The sequence below is a fragment of the Delphinapterus leucas genome, chromosome 2, assembly GCF_059928025.1.
Source record: "Delphinapterus leucas isolate spDelLeu-1000000601 "Yukka" chromosome 2, BTC_Dleu_Yukka2, whole genome shotgun sequence".
NCBI classification, from domain to species: Eukaryota; Metazoa; Chordata; class Mammalia; order Artiodactyla; family Monodontidae; genus Delphinapterus; species Delphinapterus leucas.
The window spans coordinates 5170807-5193077 of record NC_143130.1 but is presented as its reverse complement, the minus strand read 5'-3'; the positions used below and the strand labels follow the sequence as shown (position 1 = coordinate 5193077).

At 38.4% G+C, this 22271-nt stretch overlaps 1 protein-coding gene across 6 annotated transcripts in view; it reads right to left on the bottom strand.

Annotated features, from left to right (window-relative positions):
- The window catches only part of TRDMT1 (tRNA aspartic acid methyltransferase 1), a 59213-nt gene that overhangs the window by 31938 nt on the left and 5004 nt on the right, over positions 1-22271 (bottom strand). The window lies entirely within an intron of this gene.

Here is a 22271-nt window from a genome sequence, read left to right as displayed (position 1 = left end):
CCACAACAAGAGAAGCCACCTCAATGAGAAGCCTGCGCACCGCAATGAAGAGTCGGTAGCCCCCATTCGCCGCAACTAGAGAAAGCCCACGTGCAGCAACAAAGACCCAACATACCTAAAAATAAATAAATAAATGTTAAAAATTTAAAAAAAAGAATAACTGAGGCAGAAGAATGGATAAGTGACCTGGAAGACAGAATGGTGGAATTCACTGCTACAGAACAGAAAAAAGAATGAAAAGAATTGAAGACAGCCTAAGAGACCTCTGGGACAACATTAAGCTCACCAACATTTGCATTATAGGGGTCCCAGAAGAGAGAGAAAAAGGACCCGAGAAAATATTTGAAGAGATTATAATCAAAAACTTCCCTAACATGGGAAAGGAAACAGCCACCCAAGTCCAGGAAGTGCAGAGAGTCCCAGGCAGGATAAACCCAAGGAGAAACACCGAGACACGTAGCAATTAAATTGACAAAAATTAAAGACAAAGAAAAATTATTGAAAGCAACAAAGGAAAAATGACAAATAACATACAGGGGAACTCCCATAAGGTTAACAGCTGATTTCTCAGCAGAAACTCTACAAGCCAGAAGGGAGTGGCATGATATATTTAAAGTGATGGAAGGGAAGAACCTACAACCAAGATTACTCTACCTGGCAAGGATCTCATTCAGATTCGATGGAGAAATCAAAAGCTTTACAGACAAGCAAAAGCTAAGAGAATTCAGCACCACCAAACCAGCTTTACAGCAAATGCTAAACGAACTTCTGTAAGTGGGGAAACACAAGTGAAGAAAAGGACCTACAAAAACAAACCCAAAACAATTAATAAAATGGTAGTAGGAACATATATATTGATAATTACCTGAAATGTGAATGGATTAAATGTTCCAACCAAAAGACACAGGTTCGCTGAGTGGATACAAAAACAAAACCCGTATATATGTTGTCTACAAGGACCCACTTCAGACCTAGGGACACATACAGACTGAAAGTGAGGGGATGGAAAAAGATATTCCATGCAAATGGAAATTAAAAGAAAGCTGGAGTAGCAATCCTCATATCAGATAAAAAGACTTTAAAATAAAGAATGTTACAAGAGACAATGAAGGACACTACATAATGATCAAGAGATCAATCCAAGAAGAAGATATAACAATTATAAATATATATGCACCCAACATAGAAGCGCCTCAATACATAAGGCAAATGCTAATAGCCATAAAAGAGGAAACCAACAGTAACACAATAATAGTGGAGGACTTTAACACCTCACTTACACCAATGGACAGATCATCCAGACAAAAAATTAATAAGGAAACACAAGCTTTAAATGACACAATAGACCAAACAGATTTAATTGATATTTATAGGACATTCCATCTAAAAACAGCAATATTACACTTTCCTCTCAAGTGCACACGGAACATTCTCCAGGATAGATCACATCTTGGGTCACAAATCAAGCCTTGATAAATTTAAGAAAATTGAAATCATATCATGCATCTTTTCCAACGACAGTGCTATGAGATTAGAAATAAATTACAGGTGAAAAACGTAAAAAACACGAACACATGGAGGCTAAACAATATGTTACTAAATAACCAAGAGATCACTGAAGAAATCAAAGAGGAAATCAAAAAATACCTAGAGACAAATGACAATGAAAACACGACAATCCAAAACCTATGGGATGCAACAAAAGCAGTTCTATGAGGGAAGTTTATAGCAATACAATCCTACCTCAGCAAACAAGAAAAATCTCAAATAAAAAATCTAACCTTACACCTAAAGGAACTAGAGAAAGAAGAACAAACAAAACCCAAAGTTAGTAGAAGGAAAGAAATCATAAAGATCAGAGCAGAAATAAATGAAATAGAAACAAAGAAAACAATAGCAAAGATCAATAAAACTAAAAGCTGTTTATTTGAGAAGGTAAACAAAATTGATAAACCTTTAGCCAGACTGATCAAGAAAAAGAGGGAGAGGACTCAAATCAATAAAATTAGAAATGAAAAAGGAGAAGTTACAACAGACACCACAGAAATACAAAGCATCATAAGAGACTACTACAAGTGACTCTATGCCAATAAAATGGACAACCTGGAAGAAATGAACACATTCTTAGAAAGGTATAACCTTCCAACACTGAACCAGGAAGAAACAGAAAACATGAACAGTCCAATCACAAGTAATGACATTTAAACTGTGATTAAAAATCTTCCAACAAACAAAAGTCCAGGAACAGATGGCTTCACAGGTGAATTCTATCAAACATTTAGAGAAGAGCTAACACCCATCCTTCTCAAACTCTTCCAAAAAACTGCAGAGGAAGGAACACCCCCAAACTCATTCTATGAGGCCACCATCACCCTGATACCAAAACCAGACAAAGGTACTACAAAAAAAAGAAAATTAGAGACCAATATCACTGATGAATATAGATGCAAAAATTCTCAACAAAATACTAGCAAACAGAATCCAACAACACATTAAAAGGATCATACCTCATGATCAAGTGGGATTTATCCCAGGGATGCAAGGATTCTTCCATATATGCAAGTCAATCAATGTGATACACCATATTAACAAATTGAAGAATAAAAGCCATATGATCATCTCAATAGATGCAGAAAAAGCTTTTGACAAAATTCAACACCCATTTATGACAAAAACACTCCAGAAAGTTGGCATAGAGGGAACCTACCTCAACATAATAAAGGCCATATATTGACAAACCCACAACAAACATCATTCTCAATGGTGAAAAACTGAAAGCATTTCCTCTAAGATCGGGAACAAGACAAGGACGTCCACTCTCGCCACTATTATTCAACATAGTTTTGGAAGTCCTAGCCATGGCAATCAGAGAAGAAAAAGAAATAAAAGGAATCTAAATTGGAAATGAAGAAGTAAAACTGTCACTGTTTGCAGATGACATAATACTATACATAGAGAATCCTAAAGGTGCTACCAGAAAACTACTAAAGCTAATCAATGAATTTGGTAAAGTTGCAGGATACAAAATTAATGCACAGAAGTCTCTGGCATTCCTATACACTAACAATGAAAGATCAGAAAGAGAAATGAAGGAAACAATCCCATTCACCACTGCAACGAAAAGAATAAATTACCTAGGAATAAACTTACCTAAGGAGGTAAAAGACCTGTACTCAGAATACTGTAAGACATTGATGAAAGAAATCAAAGATGATATAAACAGGTGGAGAGATATACCATGTTCTTCGACTGGAAAAATCAATAATGTGCAAATGACTATCCTACCCAAAGCAATCTACAGATTCAATGCAATCCCTGTCAAATTACCAATAGCATTTTTTTACAGAACTGGAACAAAAAAAATATTAAAATTTGTATGGAGACACAAAAGACCCTGAATAGCCAAAGCAATCTTAAGGAAAAAAAAACAGAGCTGGAGGAATCAGACTCCCTGACTTCAGACTATACTACAAAGCTACAGTAATCAAGACAGTATAGTGCTGGCACAAAAACAGAAATATAGATCAATAGAACAGGATAGAAAGCCCAGAGATAACTCACGCACCTATGGTCATCTAATCTATGAGAAAGGAGGCAAGGATATACAATGGAGAAAAGACAGTCTCTTCATTAAGCGGTGCTGTGAAAACTGGACAACTACATGTCAAAGAATGAAATTAGAACACTCCCTAACACTATACACAAAAATAAACTCAAAATGGATTAAAGACCTAAATGTAAGACCAGACACTATAAACCTCTTAGAGGAAAACATAGGAAGAACACTCTTTGACATAAATCACAGCAAGATCTTTTTTGACCCACCTCCTAGAGCAATGGAAGTAAAAACAAAAATAAACAAATGGGACCTAATGAAACTTAAAAGCTTTTGCACAGCAAAGGAAACTATAAACAAGACAAAAAGACAACCTCAGAATGGGAAAAAAATATTTGCAAACGAATCAATGGACAAAGGATTAACCTCCAAAATATATAAACAGTTCATGCAGCTCAATATTAAAAAAAACAAACAACCCAATCAAAAAATGGGCAGAAGACCTAAATAGACATTTCTCCAAAGAAGACATACAGATGGCCAAGAGGCACATGAAAAGCTGCTCAACATCACTAATTATTAGAGAAATGAAAATCAAAACTACAATGAGGTATCAGCTCACACCAGTTAGAATGGGCATCATCAGAAAATCTACAAACAACAAATGCTGGAGAGGGTGTGGAGAAAAGGGAACCCTCTTGCACTGTTGGTGTGAATGTAAATTGATACAGTCACTGTGGAGAACAGTATGGACATTCCTTAAAAAACTAAAATAGAATTACCATATGACCCAGCAATCCCACTACTGGGCATATACCCAGAGAAAACCATAGTTCAAAAAGACACATGCACCCCAATGTTCACTGCAGCTCTATTTACAATAGCCAGGTCATAGAAGCAACCTAAATGCCCATCAACAGACAAATGGATAAAGAAGATGTCACACATATATACAATGGAATATTACCCAGCCATATAAAGGAATGAAATTGGATCATTTGTAGAGATGTGGATGGACCTAGAGACTGTCATACAGAGTGAAGTCAGAAAGAGAAAAACAAATATCATATATTAACACATATATGTGGAATCTAGAAAAATGGTACAGATGAACGGGTTTGCAAGGCAGAAATAGAGACAGATTTAGAGAACAAACATATGGACTCCAAGGGGGAAAAGTGGGGGGGATGAATTTGGAGATTGGGATTGACATGTATACACTAATGTGCATAAAATAGATAACTAATAAGAACCTGCTGTATAAAAAATAAATTTTTTAAAAAATAATAAAAGTGATAGAGAAAATACAAAAAAAAAAACCCAAAAAACAAAAAAGAAATGTCACTGAAAATACATGCATAATTCCTGCTCTTAAATATGTTTCTTATTAAAGTGAGCAAGAAACACACACACACACACACACACACACCACCTTTGAATAATGGTTATTTTCCTTCTTTTTCTGATCACACTTTCTGGAAAAGTTGAAGGGGAGAACATCTGGTTGGTAGTAGTAAAAAGGTACAAGTTCACACGCCACCTGCCTTTCCTAACCAAATGCATCAAACAGTTTAATTGTTCATGGATAGCTAAGCTGGGGAAGAAAATCAATATTTTTAAATGTAAATATAAAATTAACTGGCCTACTTTGAAATAAGTAGCTTTTTTCTTCTTTTCCTTCTTTATTTTTTTTTCTGAACTGTATCTCATATAGGTGAGTAATTCTTGAATTACCTCATTATAATCACATCTGAAACATCTAATCAGATATGTTAACACTGACATCTAGTTGTGAAATGGAAGATCAGCTGAATACATCTAATGTCTATTTCTTTTCATTCAAAGTGATAGTTTAATTAAGAATAAAAGTATTAAGCAAAAACAGACATGCAAGGATTCTGAGTTTAAAATAATTACCAAAGTATATTACTTGTTTCTTTTTAAAGCTTCTTGCATTTCAAAAAATCACAAAATCGGCTACATTTCTTTACACTAACAATGAAATATCAGAAAGGGAATGTAAAAAAAACAGTCCCTTTTAAAATCACACACACACACACACACACACCAAAAAAGAAACAAAAACAAAAAACTTAGGAATAAACCTGACCAAGGAGGTGAAAGACTTATATGCTGAAAACTATAAAACATTAACAAAGGAGACTGAAGATGATACAAAGAAATGGAAAGATATCCCATGCTCTTGGATTGGAAGAATTCATATTGTTGAAATGGCCATACTACCCAAAGCAATCTACAGATTTAAGGCAATCCCTATCAAATTACCCATAACATTTTTCACATAACTAGAACAAACAGCCCTAAAATTTATATGGAACCAGAACCGCCAAAGCAATCCTGAAGAAAAAGAACAAAGCAAGAGGTATAACCCTCCCAGACTTCAGACAATACTATAAAGCTATGGTAATCAAAATGGCATGGTACTGGCACAAAAACAGACATATGGATCAACGGAACAGAATAGAGAGCCCAGAAATAAACCCACACACATATGGACAATTAATCTTCGACAAAGGAGTCAAGAATATAATACAATGGGGAAGTCTCTTCAATAAACAGTATTGGGAAAGTTGGACAGCCTCATGTAAATCAATAAAGTTAGAACACACCCTCACACTATACACAAAAATAAACTCAAAATGGCTTAAAGGCTTAAACGTTAAGACATGACACCATAAAACTCCTAGAAGAGAACATAGGGAAAACATTCTCTGACATAAATCGTATCAATGTTTTCTTAGGTCAGTCTCCCAATGCAACAGAAATAAAAACAAAAATAAACAAATGGGACCTAATGAAACTTACAAGCTTTTGCACAGCAAAGTAAACCATAAACAAAATGAACCTAAAACAACCTACAGAATGGGAGAAAATACGTGCAAATGATGCAACTGACAAGGGCTTAATTTCCAAAATATACAAACAGCTCATACAACTCAACAACAGCAACGAAAAAAAAAAACCAATCAAAAATGGGCAGAACTAAATAGACATTTCTCTGAAGAAGACATACAGATGGCCAACAGGCACATGAAAAGATGCTCAACATCACTAATTATTAGAGAAATGCACATCAAAACTACAATGAGGTATCACCTCACACCAGTCAGAATGGCCATCATTAAAAAGTCTACAAACAATAAATGCTGGAGAGGGAGTGGAGAAAAGGGAACCCTCCTACAATGTTGGTAGGAATATAAGTTGGTGCAGCCACTATGGAAAACAGTATGGAGGGTCCTCATAAAACTAAAAATAGAGTTGCCATATGATCCAGCAATCCCCCTCCTGGGCATATATCTAGACGAAACTATAACTTAAAAAGATACATGCACCCCTATGTTCACAGCAGCACTATTCAGAACAGCCAAGATATGGAAACAATGTAAATGTCCATCGACAGATGACTGGATAAAGAAGGTGTGATACATATATACAATGGAATACTACTGAGCCATAAAAAAGAACAATTGAGCTATTTGTAATGAGGTGGATAGACCTAGAGTCTGTCATACAGAGTGAAGTAAGTCAGAAAGAGAAAGACAAATACCGTATGCTAACACATATATATGGAATTTAAGAAAAAAAAAATGCCATGAAGAACCTAGGGGTAAGACAGGAATAAAGACACAGACCTACTGGAGAACGGACTTGAGGATATGGGGAGGGGGAAGGGTGAGCTGTGACAGGGCGAGAGAGAGGCATGGACATATATACACTAACAAACGTAAGGTAGATAGCTAGTGGGAAGCAGCCACATGGCACAGGGATATCGGCTCGGTGCTTTGTGACCGCCTGGAGGGGTGGGATGGGGGGGTGGGAGGGAGGGAGACGCAAGAGGGAAGAGATATGGGAACATATGTGTATGTATAACTGATTCACTTTGTTATAAAGCAGAAACTAACACATCATTGTAAAGCAATTATACCCCAATAAAGATGTTAAAAAAAAAAGAACAAAATAATGCCATTTGCAGCAACATGGATGGACATAGAGATTATCATACTAAGCGAAGTAAGTATAAAGTATATGTATATGTATGCATGTTAAGAAAAACAGCAAGTGTTGACAGGAGCTGTATCTTGATGGTAGAGGTGTGCGCCAGCAAACAGTTGTAACTCAGTGCATTATTTTGTCCCATCAACACAATAGTCAAAAGAATAAAAAACAATAAGAATTAAACTACACTGACATAGTTTTTTTAGAGATCAACAAGAATTAGCACATGGCCCAAAATGTGAGTTGAAAGCTACCTATTTAAATACTTAATAGAATTCAAGGGATAGAAAACTGTCTTCTCCATTTTTCTCATGACATTTAAGACCTTCACCTTAAGCTCTTAAATTAAGGGCACAACCATGTTTAAAAGCACATTTATCTAAATAAACACATGTAATCCAGCCTATTACAGGTTTAAACAACAAAGACTATTTTACATAAATTTGCTGTGAGTAAATGAACATCTATGAATGGTTCATCACTATAAAATGTTGAAACGTTTTTGGTGATGCTTTCTCCTAATTTAAAAGATGACAATTTTTGACACAGTCATTCTGACAAAGTCAATGAAAAAATGACAAGTGATATAAGCATCAGTACCCTGTACCTAGTTAGTTGTGAATGAAAAAAAGTGACTTGTAAAAATATAATTATGTTATCAATCATAAAGATCCCTACGATTAAACTAGAAACGTCTCTCCTGCCATTGAGCTCTTTACTTTATAGTAAACCCTCCTTGAAAGCGTTTATACTGTATTTTTCATCATTATAAACTTTATGAAGTTTTAAACCCTAACCTGAATTTCTGCTATAGGCACTTCTAAATGAAGAATTAAGTTTCAGAATTCTGCACTAGCCCAGAAAGTACAGGCTGGTCCTAAGACCTCAAAGGAAAACGCACTTCAATTACTTCATTCCTCATTTTCCTCCTCCATACTCCTCCTGGCTAGTATATGCAAACCTTTTTCCACTAAGCCACATAGTAGTCGACAAATATTATCTATCATTGTTTTTTTTAAATCAAGGCTGTCACAGGCACACCCTACAGAGATCTTTTATTCAAAGTGTGTGTGTGTGTGTGCGCACGTTTGTGTCTGTTCACGTGTCCCGAGAAAGAACGATTTAGAATATGGATATCTAACTAGTTAGCTCTTTCTCTGCCTGTGTTTGAATTTTAGCTCCACCATTTCCAACTGTGTGACTTAGACAAGTTCCTTGACCTCCTTATGCCTCAGTGTCTTTACCTGTAAAACAGAGATAATAAAGTAGCTACGTCATAGTCTTCTGAGGATTAAATTAATTAATACCTATGAAGCTCTTACGTTTGTGCTGGCCATATAGTAATCACTCAATAAACATTTGCTATTATTATTATCAAAAGTAAGAATATCAAATGCTAAGAAAAACCAGGTGTGATAGGAATTCTCACTACAGATATGAACATCAAATGAGGATTCAGTGTTTTAGGAGTAGTTTGACAGTATGTATCCAAAGTGTTAAAAATTGCTTTGGACTTACCAATTTTATCTTTGGGCACATATGCTAAGATATGGCAGGCAGAATACTGACCCCTCAAAGATGTCCACATCCTAACCCCTGAAGCCTGTGAAATGTTACCTTACATGGCAATGGGGACTTTGCAGATATGACTAAGGATCTTATTGAAAAGAGGAGATTATCCTGGCTAAGATGATAGGCCTGCTGTAATCACAAGAAGGATGGAGGAGGGTTAGAGTCAGAGAAGGAGATGTGATGAGGGAAGAAGAGGTCAGAGAGAAAGATTCGAAGATGCTACACTTCTGGCTTTGAAGATGCAGGAAGGGGTCATAAGCCACCTGTAGGGTGACCTAAAGACACTGGAGAAGGCCAGGAAACAGATTCTCTCCTATGGCCTTCAGAAGGAACCAGCCCCAGCGACACCTTGATTTTAAGACAGCTGACCTCCAGCACTGTAAGATAATATAGTTGTGTTGCTTTAAGCCACTAAGTTTATGGTAAATTGTTATAGCAGCAATAGAAAACTAATATATAAGGCAATACAGAGACGTAGAGAAAAGATTCACATAAAGTATAAATGTTATTTTATTTATAATAGTGAAAATTACAAGCAACCTATTTGTGGAAATTCCATAAAATGGAATGTCACACAACCATTAAAAACCAAGTTCACGGGCTTCCCTGGTGGCACAGTGGTTGAGGGTCCACCTGCCAATGCAGGGGACACGGGTTCGTGCCTCGGTCCGGGAAGATCGCACATGCCGCGGAGCAGCTGGGCCCATGAGCCATGGCCGCTGAGCCTGTGCATCCGGAGCCTGTGCTCCGCAACGGGAGAGGCCACAACCGTGAGAGGCCTGCGTACCACAAAAAAAAAAAACAAAACCAAGTTTACAAAAATACATTTAATGGCAAGGAAAAATTCAAGATATTCTAAGTGAAAAAAGAAAGCTATAATTTAATGTTCATGGACACATGCAAACTGAAAACATACCATCTAAATCCTCAGCAGGGTTTATCCTTGCATGAACATCACATATGATTTTTATTTTTAAATTTTCTTCTTCATTTGTGTAGCATCAGTACTTGCGCAGACCATAATCTCTGGAGGAAAGAATACGGCATGTCTATATGTATCCCCATCACACAGCACAGTAACTGACACAGAAACCAGTCAATAATTATGTCCTGAATGAATACATGAGTATGTTTTCAGTATTTCCCAATTTTTAATAAATGTATTATAGATACAGTTAAAAATAAAAAGAGCACTAAATGTAAAAATGATTTTTTTGGGGGGGGCCACACCATGTGGCATGTGGGATCTTAGTTCCCCGACCAGGGGTCGAACCCATGCCCCCTCCATTGGGAGCCCAGAGTCTTAACCACCAGACCACCAGGGAAGTCCTTCAAAATGATATTTTTAAAATATTCAACTTCACTAGTAATCAAAAACTTAAAGTAACAATTTCACCTAGTAAATTCTATAGTCTTAAATACTATATTGGCATATCTGTGGTCACACAAACACTATGAGATTTAACTGGTATGTCCTTTTAAAAAGGAACTTGACAATATCATCAATCTTTAAAATGCTCATACCCTATAACTTATTCACTCATTCAACAAATATTAATTGAGCATCTGCTCTGTGCAAGCACTCTTCTTGATGCCAGGGATACAACAGTGAACAAAATAGAACAAAACAAACAAATCCTTACACACACAAAACAAAATTCCGACACAAAACATCCCAACCTTATAGAGCTTACATTTTAGAAGGAGAGGCAATTAAAAACATAAACAAGTAAACAGATAGTACGATGGGCAGTAATTAGTGCTGAGGGTAAAAATCAAACAGAAAGGGGTACGGGGAGGCAGGGCAGAGGGTGCAGTTTTGGATACTGGCCAGGGAAGCCCTGAGAAGATGACATTAGAGTAAACACGAAGGACTAGGCGTGTGTCTGTGTGAGGAGCAGCATACCAGGCAAGGGAGCAGCAAGTGCAACCGCACTGAAACAGCAATGTTCTTGGTGCTCGTAGGACAGCAAGACCACCATCCTCACTCCACTCCCGGGAGCTCATGCTGACAGCAGGACAATGTGCATCCTCCCCGACCTATTTCTGTGTCCACATTCATCCACATTACACACACACACATACTGTACGTACGTACCCGAATATAAGACAACTAGCATAAAAGCCAGTTGCCCATTTTCCACATGAGAATATCCAAAATTAGATGTACAGCCATTTCCATTATATAGACAATGAAATGAAATGACTTCATATTATATAATTTATTAATTTCATTATATAAACATATTTTAAATAACAGTCTTATTATGTTCATTTAGAACTATTACTTTATCCACTCAAATTTCATGAAACAATTTTATTCTATATGCATCTTTGAAATCATGGTCTTTATCATCCATAAAGCCACTTTTCAAGTTAGCTAACACAGTTTTCAAAAGCACATCAACTTCTGTTCAGAGTTACTTATGATCTAGCATTTTTTGAATTCATGCATGATAATGTCCCTGGAAATTTTATGCCAACCACAAACACCCATTAGCTATTTGTGATCTCCACAAAGTAACCCTGTACTGTATTGCTTTATAATGTAATTTCTAGAACGTTTGTTTACAATGATATCTAATACCTGTAATGGTAAGGTCATCCTCCCAAAAATTATCTCTAAATTCAGCTGTATGATTTTTCATCAATTTCATCAAGTGACCTCAACAAGCATCCTAAACTGGTATTACGTTGTTTCAGGCTAATGTAACTTATCCAAGCAGCATTTTATTACTTTGCTGTTCAAAATACAGTAGTTGAGGAATATGAAGATCCTTCATGAGAACTAAAATACAAGGTCACATCCTCTTTTTGGAGTACTATAACTTTTGGGGGAAAAATGAATATATTGCATTGAAGACAAATATGTCTTATGTCATAAGACAAATATGTCTTATGTCATAAGACAAATGTGTCTTATGACAAATATGTCTTTAAGGGCATACGTATATATGTTTGGGTTTTGGTTTTGTTTTTATTTTAAATAATGACATCACAAGCCCTTTGTTGTTACAATCATGGGAGAAATGCAAAAGAATCTCGTATTAGAAACAGACCTCTGGATTTTAAGTATGTTTCCCTAGCCAGATACTGAAATGCCAACCCACAAAAAAATCTGTAAAATTATAGATTCACATCTTTTCCCCTCAAGCATGGTCACCAACATTCTGACAGTTCAAAATTAACTGACGGAAATCTCATTGGATGGAGAGTAAAGCAGAGATAAATGATCAGTAGTAAGCAAAAATCCACAAACATTTTTTTTTTTAACAATCAACTCAGCAAATAATAACCACAAAAGTAAAATGAGGCCACAAAAATAAAATGCCTTCTGAAGAAACAGAGAAATTACTCTGGAACTTTATTACCATCTGAATCTCAGGGATTTTAGGAAAAAATTTGAAATAAGGTAAAATTACTTATTTAGTATCTCTTATTTGATCTATTAAAGTTTGAAGTACTTCTAACTAGAATTGTGTAACTGTAAAGCCTTTGAATTATGGATTCTTTTTGGACCGAAATTCACCTATAATTAAGGCACATGCCAGAGTCTATGAGGGTCGTGTACGTGTTAAAAGGCTCTGGCATTTGTTGCTTAAATTAAGTCTCATTCACTGAGTACAAAGGGATTATTAAATTCGCTATTAAGTTTGAACAAAAATCACTAAGAGATGCTTAAGAACTGTTATGATTAACTCTCTAATAGAGTTGTTTTACTTTTTTTTTTTTTTTTTTTTTTTGCGGTACGCAGACCTCTCACTGTTGTGGCCTCTCCCATTGCGGAGCAGAGGCTCCGGATGCGCAGGCTCAGCGGCCATGGCTCACGGGCCTAGCCGCTCCGCGGCATGTGGGATCTTCCCGGACCGGGGCACGAACCCGCGTCCCCTGCATCGGCAGGCGGACTCTCAACCACTGTGCCACCAGGGAAGCCCTAGAGTTGTTTTACTTTAGTCCAAGGTTTTTTGCTAGGTTTGTGGTGATTAAAAGTCCCAGAATGAAAATAACTAGTGGATAAAAGTAAAAGCAACTATTGAACCAGGTAAACTAATGGTATTTATAGTATTTTTTTAATCTCAACATACAATCTACCTATTTTCCAAAACTGAGATGTATGTTTTTTTTCTTTTTTTTGTTTTAGCTTTTAGGCAGGATGAAAGCTGATTGGCACTATTTCTGAAGAACACGTTTTAGAAATATTGCTGACAATTTTCCAAGGGCAAAGCAAAAAGCCAACAGAAATCCTAAGAAGGCTCCAGACACCAACAAATACCAAATTCTACATGTAACATTAAACACATATACCTTTATGATAATAATCATTCTGTAATCACTTATAGATTTGCTGTCATACAAATCAACTCTTCCTTTCAACTTTCCATAGAAAGAGGTAACATTTCTTGACAGGAATAAAAGGATAAAAATAAAACACTTGAACTTCATTATTTTCACCATATCTCATTATTAACACACGATTAAAATTCTACATTGAGTTAAAACCAACTTATTATTCTCAATAGATGTGATTATTTTGAGAAATGTTTTATCATGTGGTACAGAAAAAAATCTCTATTATCTATTAAAATTTCACATATAATTGTGCATACAAAAAACTTTCATGATTCTACTTGTTTGGCCACTCTCCAACACACAAACATACACACACACATATATACATTTGTTCTGTGTCCTGCATAACACCTATTATCCCTCAAAACACTACCCATGGACCAACTTTGGGAAATGCTGACTTAGCTCATCCAAAAAAAAAAAAAAGAGAGAGAGACCTTTATGATTCAGACTTAATAACTAAGCTTAAGCTTGTCACAGTATAATGGTGTCTACTTCAAGCTATACATATTTCATAGCAAACATGACCCCTGTTCATTTATTCATTCATTCAACAAATATGCATAAGTGATGTTCTAGACAAAATCTATCCTATTATGGAACTTATATTCTAGTGCAGGGGCAAAAAACAAATAAATAAGTATGTAAGTATATAATATGCCTAACAATGAAAAGTACTATGGGAAAAAATTAAGCAGAGTTAAGCCAGACAGTGTGGGAGAAGGAACTGGTTCAATTTTTATATATGTTGGTTAGAGAATGTCTCACTAGCAGCAACTTGAAGAAAACGACGGAGCAGGTCTGGCAGATATGAGAGAACTTTCTAGAACAGAAGGAAGAGATACTGCAAAGGTCCAGAGATGGGAGCATGCTTGCATTGTAGGAGAAACAGCAAGAGACTGGTATTAGGGACTGAATGTTTATGTCCCCTGAAAATCCATGTGTTGAAACTTTACCTCCCAATGTGATGGTATTAGGAGGTGGGGCCTTTGGGACGTCATTAGAATTAGGAGTAGGTGAATGAGGGTGGAGCCCTCATGAACAGGATTAGTGCCCTTAAAAAGTCATGAGACAGCTTGCTTCCCCTCTGCTCCCCACCAAGTGAGGACATGATGAGAAGGCGGCACTCCGCAACCTGGAAGAGGGCCCTCACCAGAATTCAACCATGCTGCCACCAGGATCTTGAACTTCCCAGCCTTCAGAACTGTGAGAAATTAATTTCCGTTGTTTATGAACCACCCAGTCTCTGGTACTCTGTTAGAGCTGCTCAGACTGACTCAGCTGGCGGGCAAGCCTGGAATGGAGTGAGCAGGGAGAGGTGCAGGGGATGTGGGCAAAGAGAACGGGGCTGGCTCCAGATCAAGGAGGGCTGTGGGTTAAGGACTCTGGCTTTTACTGAGTGAAATGAGACACCTCTCAGAAGTTTTAATCAGAGAAGTGACTTCTGTGACTTTTTTTTTTTTTTTTTTTTTTTGCGGTACGCGGGCCTCTCACTGCTGTGGCCTCTCCCGTTGCGGAGCACAGGCTCCAGACGCACAGGCTCAGCAGCCATGGCTCACGGACCCAGCCACTCCGCGGCATGTGGGATCTTCCCGGACCGGGGCACGAACCCATGTCCCCTGCATCGGCAGGCAGACTCTCAACCACTATGCCACCAGGGAAGCCCTCTGTGACATATTTCTGAAGGATCACGCTGACCACTGTGTTGAAAATAAACTAGAGGTGATAGAGCAGAAGAAAGGAGACCAGTAAAAAGGCGACTGTAATAATTGTTAGGTTTCCTGAAAAAGAACCCAAGGCAAAGTTTGGCTTCAAATGCTTTTTCTGGGAGGTAAAACCTCAAAGTAGCAAAAGTGAAGGTAGTGAGGAAGGGAAGGAGGGAAAGCAAACAAAAGGCAGTGCTTTACTAAATGTCACAGCTTCACAAGAAAGCCCAGCCAACCGCGCTCTCAGAAGGTCTGGGTAAGACAGGCTGTCTCGGGGGAGGGACGCATCACAGGGGACAGAAGCCCTGCAGCGAAGACGCAACGTGGCCCAAGCAGCACGTCCCACGCGCACATCTGCACTTGGGCGGGGACACGGGTGGGGGAGGAAGGGGAGGCGGTACCTCTGCTGAGCCCTCCCTCAGCCTTTCTCTTTGTGGTCTAGTCACCCCATGAGGGTGTCCAGGAACAGTACTCCTGTGTCCCCTCTAGTCGCAGACTACGACCACACTCACAACACTTCTGACACAAGATGTGTTTTTTCCCTACACGAAGCAGTTCTCTGTGACACCAGCTGGATGCCCACAGCTCAATTCAATTCTGACAGTATCTGCCTGAAGACAGCTTCAGACCCCACCAGTTCTGGGCTCAGCCCCACAAGACTGCCCCACTTCAGATGCCAGTTTCAAATAGGAAATCCCCAGGTTAACCACAAATTCTATCCAACTTAACTGCAAATCAGAGGTTCCCATGACCCCCCTCCCTGGATTTGATCATTTCTAGAACATCTCACAAAACCCAGGGAAACACTTACTTAACGTTTACCAGTTTATTATATAATAAAGGATATTTTAAAGGATACGGATGATAAACAGCCAAATGAAGAGATATGTAGGGCAAGTTCTGGAAGGGTCCCGAGTGCCGGAGCTTCTGTTCTCACGGATTGGGGTGCACAGGCCTCCCAGCACATGGATACCTTCACCAACCCAGAAGTCTACAAACCCTATACGTTTAGGATTTTTATGGAAGCTTTATCATGGAAACATGATCAGTCAGTGATAATCTCCAGCCCCTTTCTCTTTCCCAGAGGATGGGGGTAGGACTGAAAGTTCCAAGCTTCTAATTATCACTTGATCTTTCTGGTGGCCAGTTCCCATTCTGAAGCCATCCAGGAGCCCAACAAGAGCCATCTCGTTAGTACAAAAGACATTCCTGTCACCCAGGGAATTCTAAGAGATTTAGGAGCTCTGTGTCAGGAACCAGAGTCAAAGACCAAATATTAGAACAAAAGATGCCCCTAGTGCTCTTATCACTTAGGAAATTACAAGGATTTTAGGAACTAGGGGTGTGTGTGTGTGTGTGTGTGTGTGTGTGTATGTGTGTGTGTGTGTGTATTTTTCCCCCCTACTGTTTCACACGTATGACTCTCCCTTCCTCTCCACTTAGAGTCATGGTATCCAACCCCTCCAGACAGCTGCTGGAGCACCTAGATCCCAGGTCCACAGCCTGGTGCTTCATCTGAGTGCAGACACTGCAGAGAAACTGAGCATCCTGAGGATGAGAGCCAAGCCCCGACCCCCTGGCAGTGTTTCGGGATGAAGCAAGAGCAGGAGAATCGGGGGCGACACTGAACACGCAGCTCAGGGCCCAGGAGACTGATGAAACAGGACAGAGATGGGGTGGTACAGGTGAAGACGGAGAGGAAGGATGGAATTAAAAATACGGCTTGAACGTAGAGCCTATGGAATTTGCTGATGTGAGTGAAAGAGAAGACACAGAGATGACTCCAAGACCTAGGGCTGGGCCCCTGGAAGAAGGGGGATGCCTGTCACTGGGATGAGGAAGGCCGCAAGGGGGGCACGTTTGGGAGGAGTAAGGAGAACAGGAGCTCAGTTTTGCACATCTTTAGAACAAAACAGGGATAACGGGAACACTAACACATCCCGCCACGTAGAAAAACTACAGAGAAGCTTACTTTAGACTTAGTCAAAGCTGTCGATATAATCAGACAGCCCTAGCCCTTCTCATTCGCCGGCATCTCCCCCCATCGGTGCCCTCTTGTTGCCCATCAGGCATTTCCCAAGACAGCTGAGGAACGCTATTACACAGGGTGCTAACGGTGCTCCCCTTTCTCGCTAAAAAAAAAAAAGCACACCCTGCTCATATGTGTGAGGAAGTGCTGTTTTAAGCCAAACAGCGTCTTTTTTGCAGGGCTTCTCAACATCTGGGATACATTAATGCGTCCTGAGAATGATTCAAGGGCCAAAGTCATGAGAAGTTTTCTGAACTTACTTAACCATCAAGGCACACCGATTAATTCCTCAGAAGACTGGTGCATAGGATATCAGCCAGGAAGTGGCAACTAATCCAAGAACTCATTTTAATCCTTATTTCACTTGGCTGGTATTATCCGATCAGTCCTTAGATCCCCTCCTCTCTCTATTTTCATGGCACAATGTTCTCTTGGTTCTACTTCTTGCTCTCTAATTTTCCTGCTCAGTTTCTCTCCTTGAATACTACAGTAAGTCCCCTACATACAAATCCTCAAGTTGCGAACCTTCAAACATGTGAATGTGCGGTCGCATGTCCGATCACATAAGTTAGTTCACGTGTCTGGCGTACACTGTCACGTGCGTGCATCTTCTATAAGTGGTTGTGCTTTTGTGTACTTTACTGTACAGTACTGTATAGAGTACAGTATCTTTATTTCAAGCCCAGGATGTCCGGAAGCAAGCGTAAAAGCAGAGGTGATGTAGCTGATACTGCTAGGAAGCGCCAAGCGATAACAATGGAAACTGTACTGTAAGATAAAAAATGTTTTCTTTATCTTTTGCGTTTGTTCTTTATGTATTATTTGTGTGAAAAGTATTATAAACCTATTATAGTACTATATAGCCGATTGTGTTAGTTGGGTACCTAGGCTAACTTTGTTGGACTTAACGAACATGCTCTAGGAACCGAACTCGTTCGTATGTAGGGGACTTCCTGTATTTATCTGCCTAGCCACAAAAAAACAGCACCCTCGGTGTTCCATCTTGTTGGTCCTCTTCTCTGTACACTCACATATACAGAGAAATAAATCCCCGTCTCCAGTCCTCTCTCCCTCAGCCCCAAATGCACAATTTCCATGGGTCCCAAGGAAAACTCAAACTCTGTAACTCTGAAATGGAACCTATTATTTCTCCCCAACCTTGACTGTACCATCTGTTAAATCATCCAAGTCAGAAATCTGGGTACCTAACATCCCAATAACTACCAGGTTTTGCTGCCTTTCAGATCTTGTATATCTTGTGAGTAAAAGTCTTCTCCATTTATTGGCTCTGCCTACATTCATCATCTCTCAACAATCACCTCCTAACTGACCACCTTGCCTCTAATCGCCTCACCCCTCCTGTGGTCATAGGGCAAAATTTCTAGAACATAACCCCAACAGGTTCATTAACCTTCCTTCACTAATCAGACTTAGAAGATAAAAATCCAAGCACCTTATCAGGTTACACATGGCATTTCATGATTTGGTAACTTGTAAACACCTTCTACTGTCTTGGAGCATTTATATTGCAATAATATCTTAATACTTGTATGTATCCACATAGACCATGCTATTTCATGCCTATGTGTCTGTACAGAATTCTCCTTTTGTCTGGTACATACTTTCCCTTTTTTACTCTCTGGAAAACTCCCAATCATCCTTCAAAATCCTGCTTGGTAAAAATATCATAACAAAATTGAACCACAAACGCCAATTATAAAAAAGAATATACCAATGGAAACATACACAAGCCACAAAATTAATACAAATAACAAGCATATGAAAATGTTCAACTTCCTAAGTAACATCATCAGTACTATTTATATATTATGTACCAGGAACTATACTAGCTCTATGTATACACTGTTTCATTAAATCCTAACAAGCCTATAAAGTTAGTATTGTTATCCCAATTTTATCAATAAGGGAATCCAACACAACTACGAGAAAAAAGCTAGTTACAATTAATGTGGGAATAAGAAAAGGAACTAAGATGTACTGAGTACCCACGTTATTTTTCATTCATCAACTGTTTCATTTTACGTTCATAATACCCTATGAGGAGGTATTATATCCATCTCACATACAGGGTACCTGGGCCCAGAAAGTTGAATAATTTTCCAATATTTAGACAGCTAGTGATGTGGCAGACCTGTCTTATTCCTAAATAATGGCATTAATTTTATCACTCAGAGAAACACACGGAGTATTTCAGAAAACACTGGGACAGGTGCCACGAAAACGAACATGAAGTGGATCCAGGCTAGGAAATCTGTTCTCTAGTAGAGAAGGTAAGCTTCCTAGGGAGTCAACAGGGCAAAACGGAATATTCCACTCTCTTCAATGCCCTTGTTTTACTCTTCATTTTCATTCCGTATCATCTATAGTAGCTGTAAATGATTCTTTCCTTCACCAACTTATTCCTGTTTAATTCAAATCTAGTCTGAAAGCTCTCTGACAACTTCAAACATTTAATAATCAGCTTCTTCTAAAGGCCATTTTTAACAACATGTAATAACTTTCTATAACGTTATGACTTCTGAGAATAGTGGCCCACATTGACTGAGCACTTCCTGTGTTCCAAGCTCTATTTACTGCTTTATTTTTATTCATTCATAATCCCCTTCGAAGTAGGTGTTATTATTATCCTCTTATAGAAGAGGACACTGAGGCACCGAAAGCTTCATTCTTCCCCAAGGCCACACAGCTAGGAAGCCCTTCTGACAACAGAACTGCGCTCCTAATGAGAGGCCTCTCCTTGAGCCGCTCCTACATAAACACTGTCCACTGTTACTCTCCCATGGAGCCAAATAACAATGACTTAAGACCAAGCTGCTGTAAAAACAAGCTATCCAATTTCAAATGACTGGACACTACCAAATGACTGCCAGAAAGAGTTTATGTATCAAATATTAAAAAGAATGATTTGCAAAATTTTTAAAAACTATAATACCTGAAGGATTCCTGAAAGCAGTCAGCAAAGTTAATGTAAAATGGGAGGCATTTACTGCTGTGTCCTCCAAGTGAGTGGTTTCTATTCACTCTAAACTCCTCCCCTATCCTATCCTTTTACTCTCTTCAGTGGACTTCTTAGTTGACGTCTCTAACTGGCTAATTTGGGAAGAATAAACTGGACAGGGCTGCTCAGAACCCCCCTCCTCTTGGGAATGCACTACCCACAGGGAACACACATTCTGCTTGCTTCTCCAGCCGTGCCCGGAAGGTAAGCTGCCGACTTCTCTGGTTGAACATGAGCTGACCCACTTGGCCTCTTCTCACTAAGCTACATGCTCCAACTCAGCCTTTATTCGTAATAAAAATCATATAGATTTTGATTTCCTAGTTGCCTTATTCTTCTGTTTTGTTTCTGTTTTTGTTCAGAATTAAGAAGAGGGGTACTATTTATTGAGCTCCCTAAAAAACCCAATAGATACGTCCTAACACAGAGTAAACTGGTCATCTATTCATTAACATGGGAGAAGTAATTTGATGTGTGGAATATAGTACCGTAAGTCCGCTACATATGAACGAGTTCCATTCCGAGAGCACATTTGTAAGTCTAATTTGTTAATAAGTCCAGCAAAGTTAGCCTACGTACCCACCTAACACAATCGGCCATATGGTACCATACTGTAATAGGTTTATAATACTTTTCACACAAATAATACATAACAAACAAACACAAAAAATAAAGAAAACATTTTTAATCTTACAGTACAGTTTCCATTGTTATCGCTCGGCGCTTCTTAGCAGTACCAGCTACAACACCGCTGCTTTTACGCTTGCTTCCACACTTGCTTCCAGACATCCTGGGCCCGAAATAAAGATACTGTACTCTATACAGTCCTGTACAGTAAAGTGCACAAAAGCACAGCCACTTGTAGAGGATGCACACACGTGACAGTGTACGCCAGAGACGTGAACTAACTTACCTGGTTGGACATGTGAATGCAAGCTTGCACCTTTGAAGGTTTGTAGGTAGAGGACTTACTGTAATAAATACTCTGCAGTGAAGTATGCATTCATTTTTCATCACATAAAAGAAAGGTAATTCTGTCATCCAATGGAAAGTTGGGATGCTCCTCTTTAAATACAAAAAATTCATTCTACATATTTCTTCCTTGTATTTCAAGTTCAGAGAAAAAACAATCTAATAACTCCCACAGATACCAAACAACAAATGATACATATTTTTAAACGGGACACATTTTTGCCTTGCTTTACTTTAAATCTGACAGTAAGTCATACAAGAATAACTGTGGGAAAATAGGCATAAAGAGGACATTTTTACAACCTCAAAGGATAAATATAAAAGAAAAAAAGTTAAGCAGTTCAAATTTCAGCCCCTTACAACTGGTGTTTCAAAACTACCCCTGGTGACATTCAACTCTACATTTCATCATAATGTACTTATCCCATTCAGTTATAAGCACACCAAATCACAAAGTAGTTTGGTAGAATCCCAAGCTGGAATATAAGTCATTGAGAAATAAAGACAAAAGAGATTCAGAAAATGAATAACTATGACAGGCCTATCCTTTTAACAGAAAATATTAAGGCTGGGTAACTCTTACTAAATATGAATAAGTATTATGTGGCTAAAACTCAAAACCAACACCTTGAAAGACCTTTCAAAATTATTTGGGAGGGCAAGACGTTTTGCTTTTAAGGCTGTCCCAATAGTTGACTAGATATATAATAGTAATCAGCTAGAGCTTTCCTTTATTCACCACCTTAAACCACATTTTACTCTTTCTCTGACATTATATTTTATGAGAAAAGCAGATTCTTATTTGCTAACCATTCATATCTGCAGGTGTCCTTGCAGGTTCCACTGCTATTTAACTCATGAAACTACTATTTCCACTACTTTCTGAAAAATGTTTTCACTTGGAAGATTCTCTAGCCAAAACTCTACAGGCTATGCAGGCATAAATAATATCAAAGTGGTAATAAGTGGTTCCTGTACAGGGGCAAATATGTATTAAAGAATGCAATGACATTTACTATGCTTGTGGCCATCTAGAATCTTTGCCTACGT